Raw genomic sequence first — 19,536 nt, 5'->3', positions numbered from 1 at the left:
CCTGTGTCACAGAGCCTGATTCCTGTGCCGCTGTAGCCCCCAGTCCCACCGCAGCCCTCGGTTCCCGTGCCACAGCCCCTCGACCCTTGTAGCGCAGCCCCTGTCCCCGGTCCCAGCACTGCAGCCCCGGGTCCCTGTATCCCGGCTCCCGGTCCCTGTATCCCGGCTCCCGGTCCCTGTGCCGCCGTGGCTCCCGGTTCTGCCGCACTCCCGGTATCAGTGTCCATATCCGGCCGCGGCGGCGGCGTCTGAACTGCAGCGAGTAACTGTTTCTCACATCACTCCCTGGTGGTCTAGTGGTTAGGATTCGGCGCTCTCACCGCCGCGGCCCGGGTTCGATTCCCGGTCAGGGAAGTTCTTTTTTTGCCGCGTTCATCCCGCTTTTCCACCTTTCCCCCGCTCGTCATTCCCATCAGGATCCCCCCCGCGCACTCCTCAGCACCCCCCGCCCCCCGCTTTCACTCCCACCCTCCCCAAACCCGCGGGGCCGCGGCCTCGTGCCCGCGCCCGGCGGGGGCGCTGCGTGCCGGGGGCGCGCATGCGCAGTGCGCCGGCGCCGCCCCCTGCCGTGGCCGGGTCCCGGTCGGTGTCTGGCGGCGGCGGCGGCACCGGCGCTGAGGGCGGAGCGCGCGCGGCCGCCGCGACCGGGCCCCGCGCGAGGCCCTCGAGGAGCCGCCCCCGCCCCCCGCGGGGCCGCCCCCGCCCTCCCGCCCCCGGGGCTGCGCGGCCCCCGCCCGCCCGCGGGCCGCAGGTGAGCGCGGCGGGGCCGGGCCGCGGGCGGAGGCCAAGATGGAGCTGGTGGTGGCGGAGGAAGGAGGGAGGGGGGGGAAGGACTGGGGGAGGGTGGGATGTGCCCGCCGCTGTCTCCCTGCTCGCCAGTATCTCCCTGCCCGGGGGGCATCGCCCGCCGAGCATCCCCGACCCGGGAACCCCCCACCCCGTTCCCCGGTGGCGGTGCAGGGCCTGCCACCTTCCCCCCCCCCGGACTCGGAGCAGGGGGGGAAAAACCCCAAACAAAAGGCCTTGGGAAGGTGAATTCCTAATGAAAGTCATCTGTGTGTGTGGGAGCTGTGATTCACCCTGGCTCGCTCCAACAGCCGCGGTGATTTTCCCTTTCCCCTTCCTTACATTGTTCTGCCTAATTTTTGGCGAAATAATTTGTGGCCGCTCGGGTGATGAGGTGCTTAATGAATGACGTACCAGCGGCGGGGAAGCAAATCCAGCCTTTATGACGAGAAACTTGCGAAGGCAGCATAATTCAGTTTCTTCGTGCGGTGTCTCCTGGCTCTCACATTAAGAATTCCGGTCAGGTAATTCTGGAGATGGGGAATGCAACTGGACAGAACGGAGACAGCAGAATTCCCTGATAGCGCCTCGCTCCTGCTTTTGTGCTGTATCAATACCTGGCTGTTACACACGGGTGACATCAAAGCCTTGAGTTTATTGCTGGAGTGGAGGCACCGATGGAGCCGGCGCTCCCTGGGGAGCGAGGTGAAGGCCACCCCGTCTGACACAGGAGGGAAAGCCAAATGTTTTTATCTTTTCTAGGTTTTGTTTTTACGGGGTTATTAATTTTCACGCACGGTGAGATGTTGCTGTTGAGCTGTCTGTGCTGCGATAAAGCTTAAAAAAAAAAAAAAGGCTATAAATTTGCTACATCGTCTCAGAGCGGTGTGAAATAATCTAATTCTCCCTGCTGGTGTTTGCCTCATGCCAGCTTATCGTCAGGAAAGGGAAATGATGTGTGTGTGTGTGTTTGGATACTGTCTTAGTTTGCTGCTATTGAAGCAAAAACTTGCAGGCCGCATTCACCCAGTGGCTGAGCCGTGGTGGTTCACCCATTTCCCTGGGTAAATTAAGCTCTCCAAAGTATGCAGAGCCGCAAGGATTTCCTTTGGAAATGCGTCAGGATTGGACCTATTTAAATTCTCGAATTGTAGCAGCCACCTTGAAGTGGAATTTATTCTCTTGACTGCGATTTCTGTAGAGGTGCTTTCGGGCATCTGTTGGTTTCAGGCTGCTCAGGATCAGTGTTTGCGTTTTTGTTTGCTTTTGATAGAAAATTATAGAATCATCTGACTAAGGGATCCTGGGAAATAGATGCCAAATTCATTTGCTTTAATGAATTAGCTCTAATAAATCAAGTGTGCTGTGCTCTGGGAGGGAGGAGAGATGGGAAGCAGAAGCTGGAGTGGAAGAGAAATTGACTTTAATATATAGAGGGTAGGATGAAAAGAGGTTTATTTTTATTGGGCAGCTTCCTGTGGTTTTCTTGCCATGCTCTAAGGGCTTTGGAGAAATTTGTCGTGATGCTGGCAGTGCAGAATCTGCTTTGTGGAGAACCCTGGGTTGGGAGATGGGATTTTCAGCCAAACAGCTTTCTATAAGCGTAAATAAATACTTCTTTCCCTCCTTTATTTCAGCTTGGGCATTGTCTGCAGCATTTAAATGAGAGTTGCTGCAACATGGTCGTTTTCCTCCTAAATTTTGGATGTGTTGTATTGATAAATTCCAGGCTGGAGATTCGAAGCACTGGTGGAAGATTCCCCCACTTCGCAGGGTGTCCCTGTGCTATATTTAACCATCTTTTATCAGTGAGTGTCTGAAAAAAGTAACGTTTTGGAGTGTATTTTGTCTCCCAGTGTAGACAAAGATGTTGATTATTCCCAGGAAGTATAACCACTCTTTCAGTCTTTCCTGAGTGTCCAGTGATCCGCCTCCTGCTCCGTCGTGGCGTGTCCCGGTTTTCAGTGGATCGCAGGCGGTTGATGTGGTTTGTGGCTGGGGTGGCACCGTCACTGACCTGGCTGCACTGGGAAGTTTCCCAAGATGGTTGGAGCCTGCCAGAGGCTTGCTTTGCAGAGGATGATCAAAGCAGGGGCTGGAATACAGCACGGACAACCTTTTCGCATCATTCTCACCGTGCTGGGGGAAGGCATCCATGGAATCAGCAGTGGCGTTTGGATTGTCGTACTTTGGAAAACATGGAGCGGTCCCAAAGCATGACTTAAGGACATTCATGCTGGAGTGAGTCCAGGGGAGGCCATGGAGATGCTCTGAGGGCTGGAGCCCCTCTGCTCTGGAGACAGGCTGGGAGAGCTGGGGATGTTCAACTTGGAGAAGAGGAGGCTCTGAGGAGACCTTAGAGCCCCTTCCAGTGCCTAAAGGGCCTCCAGGAATGCTGGAGAGGGACTTTGGACAAGGGCCTGGAGTGACAGAACGAGAGGAAATGACTTCACACTGATAGAGACCAGGGTTAGATTGGATATTGGGAAGAAATCCTTCCCTGTGAGGGTGGGGAGGCCCTGGCACAGGTTGCCCAGAGAACCTGTGGCCGCCTTATCCCTGGAAGTGTTCAAGGCCAGGTTGGATGTGTCTTGAAGCAACCTAGTCTAGTGGAAGGTGTCCCTGCCCAGGGACATGAGATGAGCTTTAAGGTCCCTTCCAACCCAAACCTGACAGCATTGTCAGGTTCATGGAACCTGTCAGGTTCAGGAATGTCGATGCTGAGAGCCCTGGCCCCGCTCAGGCTGTGCATTAGGTTGGTGGTTGTCAGCAATGATGCCATTGGGTATTGCAATTCTTCTCTTGGTGAGCTTCAAGAAGGATTTTTGTCTGTGTTTAAGGAGCGTGATAGTGAATATTAATGGAAGCCTAACCAGATTACTTAAGCAATCGTGTTTTAGGTTAAATACAAAGTTGCTGATCTGAATTTTTTTTTTTTTTTTTTTTTTGAATTTATGAACTCAATTGTGAGAATATCCTTTCTGGAAAAGTAGGCACAACTGAGGGCTGGAAGGGGCTTCAGCAAATCCTGTCTGTCCATTAAATGACTTGACTTACAATAACTGCTGTAACTGGCCTCTGGTATTTGCTGTATTTGTCTCTTTTGATCAGTTTGCCAGTTTTTCATCTTTTTTAAGTCTTGTCAATGTTGATAACCAGATCAAAATAGTTTTTTGGTATGTTTGGGATAGGGTTGGCAGAAATTTTCTGCAGAGCTCATAGCTGGACAGAGCAGTCCAGTACCCTCCCCAGAGTGTGCAAACTGGCATCTGGTGGTGTCTTCACTGCTCTCCTGTCAAACCACAAACAGGGGGATTAATTTAAGATAGTTTTAATAAAGTAACTGATTTCCTTCACTGTTTGCTCTCGAGCTGTGCAAGTGCTCTTTGTTTGGCTTTGCCTCTGCCTGGGAAGATGTGGCTCTTCTTTTGCTCTCCACTGACCTGAGGAAAAGACATTTTCCAGGAGCAGGAGTGTGGTTTGGCAGTCGCTGGGTTTCTGTGAGGTGACCCCCACCTTGGCAGCAGATGGCACAGAGTCCTGCAGTGAGCCCATCCCCTGCCTCAGGTGTGGCCACCTGGGCCATGGCACAGATGGGTCGTGGCAGAATCCAGAGGGAGGGATAAGGAACATCAGTATCCCCCAGGACCCAAGTGAAGCTTTGTGCTGTTTCTTTTAGCCTGAAAAGGTTGTTCTCCAGGTGCTCCAGTAACTGAAGTAATTTGAAGTGAGCAATATTGGTTTAGAAGTGTCCATGTAAATATTTTTTTGCATATTTAACTCTCTAGCTACTTGCCCTGGCTATCAAAGCTCTTCCACACATCCAGGATGATTTAATGACTGATGGCCATTTGCAAAAAAAAAGATTGGAGGATAAAAAGGAAATTGAGGAGTTACCTGGGTGTACCTGGCCAGTGTGTGCTGTCAGCAGGTGGCCAATGCTTATAATCCTTTAAAAACTGTGAATTCCTACCACTGTTTTAATGTGTTATTTATTCTTGTAGTTTTGTTACTATATCAACTACTCCATGTTGATGCTGGTTAATTAACCAGTGGCTGCCTTTAGTCTTGAAAGAAAGAAGTTTGAATGGTGCTATTTCTTAGGATTTTCTTTAGAAGCTCAGTGAAAATATTTTCTTAATCAATAAAAACAAAGCACAGTTATTGGAAAGTGCATGTTTTACCTTCAAAGGCACTTTGCTTCCTAGTTGAGGCCATGTAAACTGATAGGAAGAACTGTGTTCAAAATGAAAGTGCCTCAAAAGATTGCATGAATGTTTTTGTGAAGTGATAGTAGCCATCAAAAAGGGTTACCATTTTTTGTGCATAGAATAGTTAATAATAATTATTGGCATTGATTTTAGGGTTTTAATGCATTGGTGATGCATCATTTTTTATTGGGAGAACATGAATAAAATTATTTTAGCATATGTTCAAATTTCTTATATCTTGGCAATTCTTCCTAACTGCACTTACCATATATCTGCATTGCACTGAAATGTGCCTTTCAAAGTCCTTTTCTGCCTCTTTCAGTAATGCTGAAGTGCTTTCAGTGCCAGTGTGTTGTAGGGCCAAATTCAGTAAAATTTGAGTACATTTTTCTTCTGGGTGCAAGTTTCTCATCTTCTTGTGCAAGTGTTGGAAGGAGGAAGTTGAAGGTTTGTGGTGCACAGAGGTGCAAACAGAATGGTCCTCTAGGCCAAAATTAACCTAAATTACCAGCTGCCATCTCCTCTTTCATAATGTGCTCAAGGGTTTTGTAATGAGAACAGAGTTTCTCAATGAAAGATTGAGACTTTTTTTTAATTATTTTTAATATACTTCAGTGCTGTGATCTAAACTTTGTTGGGTGAATGGTTGTGCAAAGAAAAAACCCAGTGGCATTTGGTTACCTCTTACCAAAGCACCACTAATGAACCTTTGTGGGTTTTTTTGAGTTTTGTGACATAAGTCTGTGTTCATTAACTGGTATTTTTGTGGCTTCTGACCAGTGAATGGTGCAAGTGAATAGTTCTGTGGATCTCTTTGCAGAGACAGGCAGTATCTAAGATCAGTGATAGGAGAGCACAAACCAGAGATCCACCAGCACCCCATGCTTCCCCCTCCTGCCTTCTGGGCTTCCTCTTCCCTCTGAGAATATATTTTTATATATCTGCCAGGAACTGGTTTTAACTGCTTTTATGCAGTTAAAGTGCTCTACACAGTTAAGTGCTCTAGGAGCACTTACACCATCCTGCTTCTGCTTTGGTCCCAGGGATCTTCACAGTCCTCCCTTGGCACAACTGAAGTTGTGTTTGGTGTCAGGGATTCTGGAACCTTTGCAACTTTAAGGAACAATCTGAAGAAAAAAGTGAATATACAGAACCTCTAGATTGCTAATGTTTTACACTGGAGGTGGGAGAAGCCCAAAGTTTACTGATGTCATTGCACTGACCTATTACAGTTCCAAAAAGCAGAAACTCACATGGGTTTTCTCTTTGCATTTCCCCTTTTATGTCTTCAATTTTTTTCTGTGCTTCAGATGAAAACATTCTTTTTCTCTTCCATCTATCATTACATGTTTTATATCTTAGCAGGATTTTCTCTTGCTCTGATGGTAATATTGTAGCAGTTTAATTTATGTTGGCCTTTGCCTGGGTCGATGTTGGAGAATTTTCCTTACGAATCTGCTTCTCATGGCATAAGGATTTAAGGACACTTACTGGAAAAACATAATTAGGTTTCAAGCTGCTCGTAGAGAGGAGGGACTTGGAAGCCAAACTCCAGATGTTGTTGTGGGCAGTTACAAGTGACAATATCTGCAATAGTCTCGAATATGCCAAATGCAGGTAATTTGTTCTACCAAGGCTGAGCCGCATCAGGTGGGATATTTATAATTTCAGGTTGCTTCCAGCATTTCCTGAGGGATTGTTGTTAAAAATATGTTAAGGAATATCTTAGTTTTTCTTTACTTCTCTGTAGTTCTGAGGTCAGCATCAAAGCTGGTGCTCCTGCTTCTGGTATTTTGACATACAAGAAGGGGGATGAGTGGACAAAATGGGATGTTCAAGATCCTGTTCAGAGTCTTAGGGAGACATGTGACGTTGTGATAAAAGTGGGTAGAAGGGGAATAAAATTAATGAGTGTTCATGTGCTTTCACAGAGGGCATATGGGATCCCTGTGAAGTCATCTGGTATCTGCACAGGGAATTGAAGCACTGCTGGTTGTTTTTTTTTTTTTTTTAAGATCTGCTCTAGTTCAGGTCCACCAGGGACTGATGACAGCTTTGATCTGAAAAACTGGACTCATCCAATACACCTCACATGACTCAATGTACGTGGTGTTTTGGGCAGGGGACCTTGGTGGGTACTGTGAGCTCTGGAAGAGGTGTGGAGTGACTGTTGGGGTCCTGGTTGGAGGTCCTGGATGCTGCATTCTTCCCAGCACCCCCCAAAATCTCCTCGCCTGCTGCTCCTTGAGGAGGAGGGAAGGGACCACAAAACTGTCCCTCCACTGAAATCTGAGGTGACCTGTTTCTTGGAAGCTATAGCCAGAGACATTCCTGTTCTAAACTGTTCAAAAGCTGGATTCAGTTACTGCTTAGAGCAGTGAATGGATTAATTCCAGGTTCTGAGTTGCTGTTCTTTGAGAATTTTAGGAATATCTTCCATCTGATAACTAATGAGCTCTGTCACACAGGGTCCCTGCTTTCCACACGTGTACGATTCTTATGTGTGTCTTGGAGCTGTCCTGGTCTGAGTGGTGAAAGAAAAATAGGGTCTGAAACTTGTCTTTTCTTCAGAAAACTTGTTTTATCTTTTTTTGGGGGTTTGGTTTGACAAATCACTGGTCAGTCAGTCCTTCTTCTGAAGGCCCTAAAGGTAAGGCTGGGAAATAATATTCTGGCTTGGAGCAGACCATTTTTGTCACAGAGGGAAATAAATACCCATTCAACAGAAATATTTTTGTCTGGACAGTAATTAGTGAAAATATTTACCTTCCTTAATAGGTGTTTCACTCTTTCTTTTCCTAAAAAGTTCCTGATTTCCACACTCGCTGATTTCATTTTTGTTGCCCTTTTAAATTTTGCTTTGGCACAGCATTTGCTATTCACAATTACCTTAGGAAAATCAGGCAATCAGAGTTAATCAGAAGGTATTTGGAAGGTACATAGTATAATTTCCCAGGCCTACCTCACTGTTTCACTGAGTGGTTTGGATAATGGGGACAGCAGCCAACATGACTTTACTCTTGGGCCTGGACTGGAATGTATTTTGGATGAACCATCCTGGATGATGAAAACCCAGCATTTTCTTTAGTTGTTTTGTAATGCACAACTCCTTACCCTGGTTTCTTAAAACCACATTTCTTCCCATGACTTACTCTGTTTGATGTCTCCCTTATAAAGCCCAAGGACTCCCTCCTGCATGTTAAAAATTATCTATTATGACTTTCACTCTTCCTTGCTATTTTGAGGCTGTTTGAATGTGTGGATGCATAAAATACTATTTTAAAAAACCCTGAATGAGGAAAGGTGTTATTTTACAACTAATTTTGTTCCTGTTAAGGGTTTCCGGGAGGACATCCTCGTGCTTTGGGGAATATGTTTAGGAATGACACTGGTTTAACATTGGGCTGATGGCATCACGTCAGGGGTACAGGCAGAGGGAAGAGGCAGTCACACTCTGGTGTTAGTGAAGATCACAGGGAGGAATAAAAGTGTCACAGTCACAAAAACTATGGGGTTTGTGACATTATTCTCACTTATTTAGCTGGGAAAAGGCCTAAATGTGATAATTCTATACTTTGTGCTGGAACTGAAAGGCCTTGGGAATGGCAGTGATTAAATTATGCCCCAGTGTAATAGTGACCTTTTTGTTCTAAGCTGTCTGAAATGTGATTCCTGTCTGAAAACTAAGGGTATAAAAACTATACATCTTCTATTTCTCACCCAATTATGTTAGAAAACTCAGTTACAATTAAAGTCTAGAACATGGTTTTTCCTGAAGCGTCAGGTTTGCAAACTAAGTCTGTGGTCTGAAATTCAAGCCGTGTCTTTTCTTGTTAAATCACTAGTGAGTTAGTGGGGAAATCAGTAGGACAAATACATTCTTAGTTGCCTTATTATTTCTAAATTATAGACTGCCTTTTTTTTTTTTTTCTTTTTTTAAGCAGCCATGAAATACTGTTGCCAGACTGAATGGAGGAACTGAGGACATACTTCATCAGGCAGTCTGCAGATTAAATGTATGCAGAGTGAGAGAACAGGGTAAATAAACGTCGTTATGCTTTGTGGAGGAGTAGTATGAAATAAATCTTTTTGTTGGTGAAACCACGCTGTATACTTAGAAAATACCAAAGAGTTTGTTTCCTGTAAGAAAATGCCAGTTTAAATTAAAACCACTTTTAATCCAGCCCTGGGATTTGTTTGGGTATTTGTAGCCAGAAGAGCTGACTCCAACATATGGGATGTGTACTGGGTAATGCATTCTGGGGACATTATAAGAATACTGTGACGTTAGCAGTGCATTCATAGTGGCTTTCCTCAAAACTTTAGGATCACTAGGGAATAAATGTGTTCTCTATCCCAAGGTGCCCCCTGGACATGGGCTCTGGTTTAATTCACCTGTGAAGAAACAGAAATATTTGCAGTGAAGGCATCACTGCCAGCATTACCCAGCCTTCAAAAGGATCTTGGTTGTATTTTGCTGCCAAAACAAGTAAAAGCTGAGCTGGTCAGTTGAGATTTTATGGTGGAATTCTGAAGTCTTAACTCCTTTCATGCTTCTGAATGCCCAGGGGCCAGGGCTTTGAATGGGGCAGGTTTGAAACTCATCTCCTTGTGGCTTTTAAACCATTTCCTGTAACACCTGACATCATCCAGTGAGAAGCAATCTGTGGTATGAAAAGTGTCTTCCATGTCCAAAACACATATATATTTGTTTGCATCAGTTAGTTTAGTAAATCTGTTGGTGACTTGCCATTTCACTTGCAGTTTTTAGGCCTGTTCTGCTGCTCCATGTGCAGGGATAGTTGTGATTTGCAGGATTGTGGGGTACGTGGTGAGGTCTGGTGGTTGCTGGGGGAGTGTTGTCCTTGATTCAGGCCGTGGAAAAAGCAATTCCTGCTTTCTGTGTCAGCTGAGTTCTGGGCAGGTGTTCACCTGGAGCCTGGAGATGGTCTCAGGGGGGACTTGGTGTGTTTGGATTTGTGCTCCCCCCTCACAGTGGTTTTGTCTGTGCCCCCTTTGTAATCAGGGCACCACTTACTCCTGGTGGCCTTTTGTTGGGTTAGTTTTTATTTAAGATATTTTAGGCTGTTTTTCTCAAGCCTAAAATATCTTTTCCAGCACCGATTACGTGTCCTGGTGTATTTTTCTCAGCTGCAGGAGTGGTGTCCTGCTGTGTTTGTGGCGTTTGACCAACAGGGAATGGTGACAATCAGTGCTTTGCCACCAAGGACCTGCAGGAGGGACTGTGCCAGTGGGAACCTCTTGGGTAGAGCAGGTTGTGATTAAAACTCCTAATTATTGGTGCAGGGATGTCCTTACTAGGCATGACCACTGGCACAGTGGTTGGTCACCAGTACAGCTCTCCTGCAGCACTTTATGATGTAATAAAGGAAGTATGTTAGAAGCCCATGTTTTCTGGTTTGGGTTTGTTTTTTTTTTTTCTTTGACAGAAGGAAACGAAAATGTTCTTTTTTTTTCTGTCAAGTTTCTGTGAGGAAGTGAAATAATGAAATAGTGAAGTCTCCTCCCCACCCTCCACAAAAACTGGGGAAATACAGTTGAGCCATTAGGAGAAGAGAGGATCTTTAGTTACGCTTAATTTTTTAACTTCGCAAAAGAAATAATCTCTGGAACTAAAGCCTTTGGAGTTTAACTGAGAAGATACAAGTGTTGACTGAATAATTATCCATCATCTTAGGCTGGGAGGACCTGATTGGATACATGAGGTAAAAGTGAATCAAGGGAAAAGTCTACTTTCTACCTGTATTAATAAATAAATAAGCTTAATTTTTAGAGTAAAATGTGTATTTTAGATTACTAAAACTTAATTACCCTGTGAAATGGAAAGGCTCTGACGTTACAGAGGCAGTGACATGGGGGTTCCTGGTAGTGTTTTAACTTCTCTGTTCCTGAGCTGGGTGGGTGGTTGTTTCTGGAAAATACAAATTCTTTAAAAGTTCTGCTTATTTTGCCTTTTTATTCATAACTTTTTAAGCAAAAGATTTGTGTGCTTGGTGGGGCAAGAGACAACCATTAAACAACTGAATGACAGAGATTAGTAACTTGAAAACAGGTGAAGTTTCTCAAAAGGGAAACACCAGAGTGGATCATTTTAGATCAGAGTGGATGTCTGTGCATTGACTTCTGCTGTTGGTACAACCTGCTCTTCCCTTTTGCTTTTTTACCCATTAAAATAAACTCTTCATTTCAAAGTCTTTGCCAAAACCTGTTCATGATTGAAACTGCCAAGAGTGTTTATTTGACAACACAGCAACTCCAACACCAAATTAGGTATAAAATAATTTTAGTCTATGTTTTGCAGTTTGTAAATCCATAGCGTTACAAATTGTTTAAATTTTGAGGAGGGGAAAACCCTCATTTACCTTTTCATTTGCCTCACAACTGATAGGAAAAGAAAAACAGGACTGAATTTCTTCCCCCTCCATCTCCTGCTGCTGTTGATGAGCACAGAGGGAACCACCTTCCCCTGCCCTTCTGAGTTAATTTCAGATAAATCTTCTTCTTGCCCTTTGCCAACCAACTTGTAATTTGAAAGATGTGTTCCTGCCTGTTCCTTTTGCCTCTCAGACTGCTTATCTGGCTTTTTTTAGTTGTACTCTGTAACCTCACCTTTATTCCTTCTTTTCTGCCAGGCAAGAGCTGCCTGTGCTGTAAAAAGGGGCAGCTTGGACCGGCGTTGTCTCTCAAACTCTGTATTTGTGACAGGCTGCCAAGAGGTTCTCATTTTGACAATTGATCCAGTTTTCTCAACCTTTTGTCACACCAGACAGTAGACATTTTTTTCTTTTATTTCTGTCTAAAAGCCTTTAGTTGTCTTACCTACAGGTGTGACATAATAGCATAAATCCTGTTTTTATGTGAGCAAACCCAAATGCTTGTTCCAAGACCTTTTCTATATTTTAAAGGTTAGACTGTATCGGTATAACCATTATCAATGTGATTTTTAAAAAATTGATACAGTTTATAAAACACACCTGGCACAAATGGAGCTTTATGTCTGCCCTGGTGCTTTTGAAGAAGTTTAAAATATTTCTTCTGCAGAAGAATTGGCATCAGCATTACTTTACCCACAGCAGGGAATGTTGTGGGTTTGCTGATTTATTCTAGTGAACTTGCTGTGAGTAGTTACAGTGATTCAAACACAATTTATAGAGAGGAAAAATTAAGAGTAATAACGAGCCAAGGAAACAGAACTGCTGGTTTTTTTTCTAAATTTTTAAATACCTGAGTAAGCAGACACAAGTTTTTTATAGCCATGTGCAGTTTGTGACAGTGCAGTTGCACTTACTGTAATGCCATAAACAATAATTTAAATTGCTGAAGGATTAAATAGGAGCAATGAAATCCTAAGTAGGGAATCCACTAAACCCCCCAGGTTTTTAGAGTAATTATTTTAGTTGATGAGAGAGGATAGAAAATGCAAATCTAATACTTCACATTTTTCACCCCTAATATGGAAAACTTCCTTTAGCAGGCTTGAATCTTACTCTTGTATAGGGTACAAGGTCACAAGTCTTTGTAACAGGCTGGTCAATCAGACTTAAATGGCCACATTTTAATCTGCTAAGCTCATTAGAGAAACAACACTGTGTCACTGTAGTTAAGTTTGTCACAAATTTCAGTGTAACCTCTCTCACACTTATCAGTGGTGAAGGTTACGTCAATTTAGGCTTGAATTTATCAGAAAAATGATATTGTTCCAGATTTCATTTATTTAAAAGCTCTGTGTTTCTATTTTTTAAAAACCCCTCATGCTTACGAGAATTTAATAAAGTTTTTAGTCTTTCACTGTTGGAAACCTGTCCTCTCTTCCCAAGGCAGATGGATTTGGACATAGTGAAGTTCTTTTTTATTTCTGAGAGAAAGATCTGTGCACTTAATTTAATTCCCTGGATACTCAGTTAGCTTTCCATCAGGGCTTATATGTTAAAACAATGTTTTTATGGATATGAAATTTCTCACGTGACCTTTAGCAAAAAGGCCACAAACTGAATAGCAAAATGTAGCTGAAAGGCTTTTGTGCTGTGATATAAAAATATAAGCAACACCAAAACACACTCTTGGATGCTTTAACAAAATAGTAAATGTTAGTGATTCAATTAATAAGTTAAAAATCACTATTTCAAGACAGCTACAGGGAGAAGAAAGGTGCTTTGAAGCAGTAGTGATTTTCTGCAAGCACTTTTGTTAGCCAGGTTGCTTTGCCTTCAGCTTTGTCCTGTTGTTTTTCCAATGCTGATTCGTTTTGCAAGTGATGTGAGCAGGTAAGGATGTGAAAATAAACACTTGGGAGTTCCTGTTTTGTATATTGATTTATTTTATTTGCTTTAATTGCAGCAGCATTTGTTTAAATATTTGCTAACTGTGATACAGCTCCTGTACATGGCAGAGATGGATTATGAGGGAAAGTATCCTGAAGGTGCTTCTCTCTGTCTGTTAACACCATATGGAGCAGGATGAGGATGGTTCTGTCACTGGAATTATTCAATAAAAATGGTTCTCCAGCATCTATCAGGTTTGGGGAGACAAGAAACACACTTTTGGTCAAATAGGTCTGAGAACATGTCTGATTTCTGGAAGGAAAAGGGAGAATCTGTCTCTTGGTTATGGGAGGGAAAGGTGCTGAGCACTATTTATGGTTCCAGTGTGTGGGGAAAATACAGTATTAGATAAATTGGATTCAAATTTGCAGGAGAAATAAGGGTGGAAGAGCTGGTTTTGGTCTGAGCAAAATGGTTGCAAGAACACGCAGCCTTCCTAAGCGAATTTCTTCGTTGGTGTTTCAAAACTTACCACAGTTTTAATGTGTGGCTGAATTTAATTTGCATTTGTGTAGCTTTGCTTGTGTTTGTTATCTTCATCGTTCTTTAATCTTTTTCTTCTCATTTTCGTGCTTACATCTGCGTTTTCTGCTTAAACAATTGTGTGTTCCCTCTCCCAGACTTTTTTCCCCGTGTGTGTGTGTTGTTGAACTGGGTGCCATGCACTTGATGTTGATTTCGAATGCTTCCCTTTCTTTTCCGTCATCTGCCCTTTCATTTTCTCTGCTTTTATTTGGATTGTGAATATCATGTAATAAGGAGGGGGGATATTTACAAGTAATTACGAGCAGGGTATTATGTAGAGCTCTGGGTCAGTGGATCTGGCCTCCTGAATAATGAGATTGGATGGGGAGATCAAAACATTCCTGAGTCACTAAATTGGAATTGCCAGTTGCAACAGAAAGCAAGGGAGTGAACCCTGGGGATGAAGTGCTGGGCTGGCTCAGAGCTGGCAGGGAGGATGTGCTGGGGAAGGCAGGATACAGAGTAGCTGGCACGGGTTTCTCGTGTACTTTGATTTTATAAGAAGTAGTTTCCTTTGGAGTTTATTTTTGTCTTGTTTGATTATTTTCAGCTGTAAATCAGGCTGCCTGCTCTTAGAGAAATGTATTGGCATAGCTGAAAGACTGAAGAAGTATGGCTGCTTGCATCCAGATTAAGATAATACTTTGCTATATATATCTTGAGTTCTGTATGTGGATGGTTATTATATATGTATATGTGCTGTAAAAAAATGATCTTTTCTGCTGATGGAGTTTTGACGAGGCCTGGGCCAGAATCTTGTGTTTGAACCTTCTGTTCACAGATCACTGTATGTTATTTATGCTATTACATGCCAAATTCTGACTTTAGTAGGATAGCTCATTTTGTCAAAGTATATTTGTCTCCTAAGTACATTTGAACTTTGCTTTTTTTCTTCTGTTCCACTCCTATATTTCTATCTGTGTACCTCCATAAATTGAACATAATTTAGCTGGTTCTCAGTTTGGCTGTCAAACATCTAAGGTTGCTGTTTGAAACAGAATCAGTGGTACAATTAAAGATGTTCTTCATCTAGGTATGAAGCCGTAATTCTGGTTGCCAACCCCATTAACCCTCTGCAGCTTTCTGTAGATGCTTAAAAAATATTCCTTTTGTGGATTGCTTTGCAGTGAAGGAAGCAGCGGGCAGGAAACATGGGAGCTTTTATAGCTTCACAAAACAGGTTGTTTTTCCTTGGAGAGGTAGTCCACCCTCTAGTATTGCACACACTCCGAGTGGGGAATTTTAACTCTCTGCCTTTCATTTTTCAGGAAAAGTCCTTTGCCAGTACCTATAAAGGAACTAAACAGATCCATTAACAGTAAGCTGATTATTGAGTTGTTGGTTGGTTCATTCATACCCACTTAGTGATGTGCTGCTGGATCAAGCAGCTTCTTACAGATGGCACCAAACAACTGCTGTGGGCAGCAGTGCCAGCAGCTCACTGGGTGTATTCCCAACATCTCTGTTCACCACACTAAAACCTTCCAGTGTGTGAAAGGCCTAATTATTAATTCAATGGGGAGTTTATTTCTCGAGTGCATTCAGAACTTGTTGTTTGGAAGCTGTTGAAAGGGTTTAGATGATGATGAAGTGATGACTTGCCAGGAAAAAGCTGCTCTGAAGTTCCACTCATGAGTTTTTTTGTTCAGCCATTCAATGCACAAGTGACTTTGGGATTGATGATGAGGGTTAGATGTGTCCTGTACCTGCTTAATAGGAAAGGTATTTTAATCTGTTGCAGTGATTTTTCCTTAAATTTTTTCCACAGCATCATATAGCATTTCCTAGGCTCCTCTTCTCCACTTACTCTCTTATTTCCATGTGATCCCTGATCTGGAGTGATCTGTCTGACTTTGCCTTGACCGCTGAAAGACTGAGCATGTGTTGTTGGGTCATCTCAGGTTCTCTCCCTCCTTGTACATTGAAATGAGACTTGTTTCTGCCTTGAGTGATCTGCTTCAGGATGGGGGAATGTGAATGGAATGAAACCTCTGTTTTCTTGATGGAAATTTGTCCTGGCAGAAGGAGCTGGTGCTGCTCCTCAGAGCAGGCTCTGTGCCGGCTGCTCCAGTGCCGGAGCTTGGGGTCTGCTGTGTGAGCTAAGCTGCTTTAGCAGTCCCTCTCTAACATGACACGTTGTCAAGACTTGAAAAACACGCCTCTCTTGTTCCCAGCACAGGTATTTCACAAAGGCCTAAGTTGAAAAAGCCCAAAGTCTTAAACTGATAATGTTTATTAGATTTTCTGTGCACCTGGGTGTGTTTCTTTCAAGTGGTGAAAAACTGGGGAAAAGAGACTGAAGCTACAGATAAAAGCATAGAGCCCTCTAATCTATGCTTTTAAATATTTGTCACTGACAGTTAGTCTAAAGACAAGTATTTACATTGTGGGGACTTACTGTGTATAAATATTGATGAAACACTTGTGTGTTTTTACTGTCCAGTAATGTGATGATAATTTTTCAATGAACCCTCAGCCTAAGAGTTGGTGAACAGTTTACTTTGCTTTTGTTTTGTCTTTAGGAGATTCAGTTTTAGAAGTGTGTGAAGGCTGTTACCACTTAGAATACTCGAACTAGACACCAGGTAAGTTCTGGATTTCTTTATTTCTTGTAGCTTCTCATTTAAATGCAAAATATCGCTGAGGAAACAAAGTTCAAAGTTTCCTCTAGAAATCTCTTAGTACCTCAGGAAGCCAAACCTAAAACACCTCATATTTTTAGTGGTAACACAATCTTGTATATGCTTCTCTCCTCTCCCCTTTACAAATGTTTTTTTTCACCCTTGAAAAATACCAGATTGTGAGAATGACTCTAAATGACTCTGAGACAGATGGACAGGATGTGGAGGCCAGTGGTGCTTTTTCCTTTTTTGTGATAAATCAATATTTACTGAAGTGTTTTCTGGCTCAGTGTTTTTATTTAGAATTTTACTAATGAATACTGGTTGAGATAGAATAATTCAGTTAAAGATTAATGCCTGTAGTTAATTTTCTGCACTGCAAATCTTTGAAAAGCTGGAATCACAACTTTAACTGACATTATATTTTACCACATAGTCAGTTAGCAGCAAGGCTTTGTGGAATACAAATCTTTCCTAAAATACTCCAGTGCTTCCTAAAGTTCTAAAATAAAGCATCAACTAGACATAATTTTTGTAAGAGCTGGCAAAACATCGTTTCCAAGCTGGACTCTTTAATCATCTGCTGATATGCTCTTAAAGCTGTAATTGCAGAGGGTTTGACAGCATTACTGGTAGTTTGTGTTACAGACACGTGCAGGGCTGAAAAGCCCCCTCCTCCTGCCCAGCACTCCCAGCAGGGCTTTGAGTCTGTGTAGTTTCTCCTGCTTCTTATATGTCCCTTTTGGGGATTTCTTTATTCTCTATGTTACTGGTGATGTTTTGGAAGACTGGGAGGCTGTTTTGTTCTGGGTTCAACCAAACTCCTTTGCAAAGGAGAATATCCACTAACATTAATGACCTCCCCTTATCCCATGTCCACTGGGTGAGTATCACTTACCTTGTCAGGAGGAGGTGGATTTTCTCCTTTACAGTGGGATTTCACTTTCTGGAACAGCTGTTGACAGCCAGATTCCCCACACTGAGGATAGTTCACTGCAATGCTGTGAACAGCACATGTGTACAGGTCTGTGCATTGGCACAGACATTCATGGTGTGATTTTATTTTGTTTTTTAGGAATTTAGACTGAGGAATATACAGACATTAAAAAAATTAGAATTCTGGTGAAGAGTGTGCACCAATGTCCTGCTCTAGTAGTATTTTTAAAGTTCACATTGTTTGGTTTCCTCTGCCCCTTCTGATTTTGATCAGTGGAGCTGAGCAGCCACAACTCCTTCCTGAAGCAGTCATTCCTCCAGCGAGGAAATTCAAGGGAGCTGCTGTGCCTGTGTGACTTACAGGGGTGGAGGTGGGAAAAGTGGTATTTCAGGCAATGTGGTACTTCACAGTTTCCAGAGGTTTGTTGCTCAGTGCTTCAGCCTTGGAGTGAAATGAGAAGTACTGCTGTTAGTCTGCTTCCAGAGGCTAATGGCACTGAAATATTGTGGATGTTGTTTGTGGAATTAGCCCTCCATCCCTTTATTTCGGGGTAGTTCTTCCTAGCAGAGATTTAACAGTGGCTGTTCGGTTGCACAGCTCCACATGTTTTCTTGGAAAAATCGATATCCCCCTTGCTGCCCCCTTCCAGTGAAATTCTTTGCAGCATCTTGTAGCAGGTCAGGGGGAGTTTTAGTCCTCCCTCTCTTCTTCTGGCCACTGGATCTGTTGTCACCCTTTTCAGTGCAGGCATTCTTTGGGATGCTCTGTGAGTATTTAATTCCCTAAACTGGTAGAGAACTGTTCATTTTTTTTCTTGGCTGTAGTAACACTTTGCCATTTTAATGAGTTAAATACAACTTCCAAAAGAGTCAGCAGTCTTGGCAGAAACTAAAGTATCACTGGTTTCATGAACCTTGATGGGATCCTTTTGGGAAGCTGAAAAGAAAATTAGTCTTTGTAAGATTGAACTGACATAGATGTATTTAGAATGTTAAGGCTGGCTTCCATAAAAACCTCTCAGGTTTAACCTGAGTCTTCTCAGCGAGGTAGTACCAGTTATATATACCTGGTCCTGCTGGAAGCAGCTGCCTGTTGTGGTAAAGCTGACTAAGGCAGGATATTTTGGTACACAGATAGTTAAACACTCTGCTGGTTAATCCAGGAGATTACCTTTCTCCAGAGCCTTCCCAGAGAAGCCTCTTCAGGGCATCAGGCTTGGTTAGAATACAGAGCAGGGAGCAGATGGCTTCTTGCTGCTGAACACAACTGTTTTTAAAAACACAGGGCAGCTTTCAGGATTGTGAATTAGAGCCACGTGTGAAAACAGCAGGACAGATGATACCCCGGTTTATGAAGCACTCGGAACTTAAATAACTTGCACCTTTATTGTCTGTTTCGTATTTAAAAAAGCCAAAGGTTGCATTCCTAGTAATAATACTCCTCTGTTCCCTTAAATAACAAGCTTCCCAGATGAATTCCCATCACCACCTTGTCCTCCACTCTTCTGCCAAGCTCGAGGTGTGCATTTCACACCAGTTTGGAGAAATAAGTGCTAACACCCCGTTACACCGAGCTGTGGATCCCCTGGACTGTTCAGATGGAAGCAATTAAGGATGCAGCAGTTGGAATTGTATTCCTGTGCCTGCAGACTGATAGATACCACCTGGGTCAAACTGAATTCATTTTTATTAAACAAATTTACCCTAATTTAGCAGTGGAGATTTTGTTAATTGGAACAGGGTGTATGGCTGTGATCTGCAGCTTCTGTCACCAAGGGCATGTTGGATTGATGTTACAGGAAGCTTGTTGTGCTTAAACAGAGCTGCAGACTTTAAACAGCACAAATGCTGTAATGCCCTGGAAGCTCCCATTTGAAGCAATATCTTCTTTGGGAGAGCTAACTAACATGTAAGATTCCAATCAGGATGCTTTTTTCCCTTCCTTCCGACTTCAGAGGTCCCTGTCCAAGAGCAGTAGTGACAGACACTCCTTGGCTGGGAGCTGCTGGTGGGGGACTGGTGTGGTGGAGCTGCGGGGAGGTGCCCAGGAGGGTGTGAAGTGATGGTCATGGAGCATCAGGAGCTGTGCAGGGAGCCAGGACAGCAGTGGGAGCA

The 19,536-nt window shown here is 43.3% G+C and overlaps 1 protein-coding gene and 1 non-coding gene across 11 annotated transcripts in view; both read left to right on the top strand.

Moving 5' to 3' along the window:
* The first annotated feature begins 282 nt into the window (after positions 1–282).
* On the top strand, positions 283–354 carry TRNAE-CUC. Its single transcript has one exon. It is a non-coding gene; the product is annotated as a tRNA-Glu (tRNA).
* Positions 355–732: 378 nt separating this feature from the next.
* The window catches only part of DNAJC5 (DnaJ heat shock protein family (Hsp40) member C5), a 31,929-nt gene continuing 13,125 nt past the window's right edge, over positions 733–19,536 (top strand). The window contains exons 1-3 of one of the 10 annotated variants that reach the window (XM_017833194.1): positions 734–751; positions 8,942–9,035; positions 16,387–16,449. The gene's annotated coding sequence lies outside the window, so the exon portion shown is untranslated. Of the gene's footprint in view, positions 752–1,241; positions 1,311–8,938; positions 9,036–10,511; positions 10,724–13,145; positions 13,283–15,159; positions 15,183–16,386; positions 16,450–19,536 lie in introns of those variants that run through there. The other 9 variants (XM_017833193.1, XM_017833199.1, XM_017833191.1 and 6 more) reach the window with 9 other exon arrangements.

Source organism: Lepidothrix coronata, unplaced genomic scaffold (genome assembly GCF_001604755.1).
Source record: "Lepidothrix coronata isolate B3197 unplaced genomic scaffold, Lepidothrix_coronata-1.0 Scaffold212, whole genome shotgun sequence".
Taxonomy (NCBI): domain Eukaryota; kingdom Metazoa; phylum Chordata; class Aves; order Passeriformes; family Pipridae; genus Lepidothrix; species Lepidothrix coronata.
The sequence above is the reverse complement of the archived record's forward strand: the minus strand, read 5'-3'. Positions and strand labels throughout refer to the sequence as shown.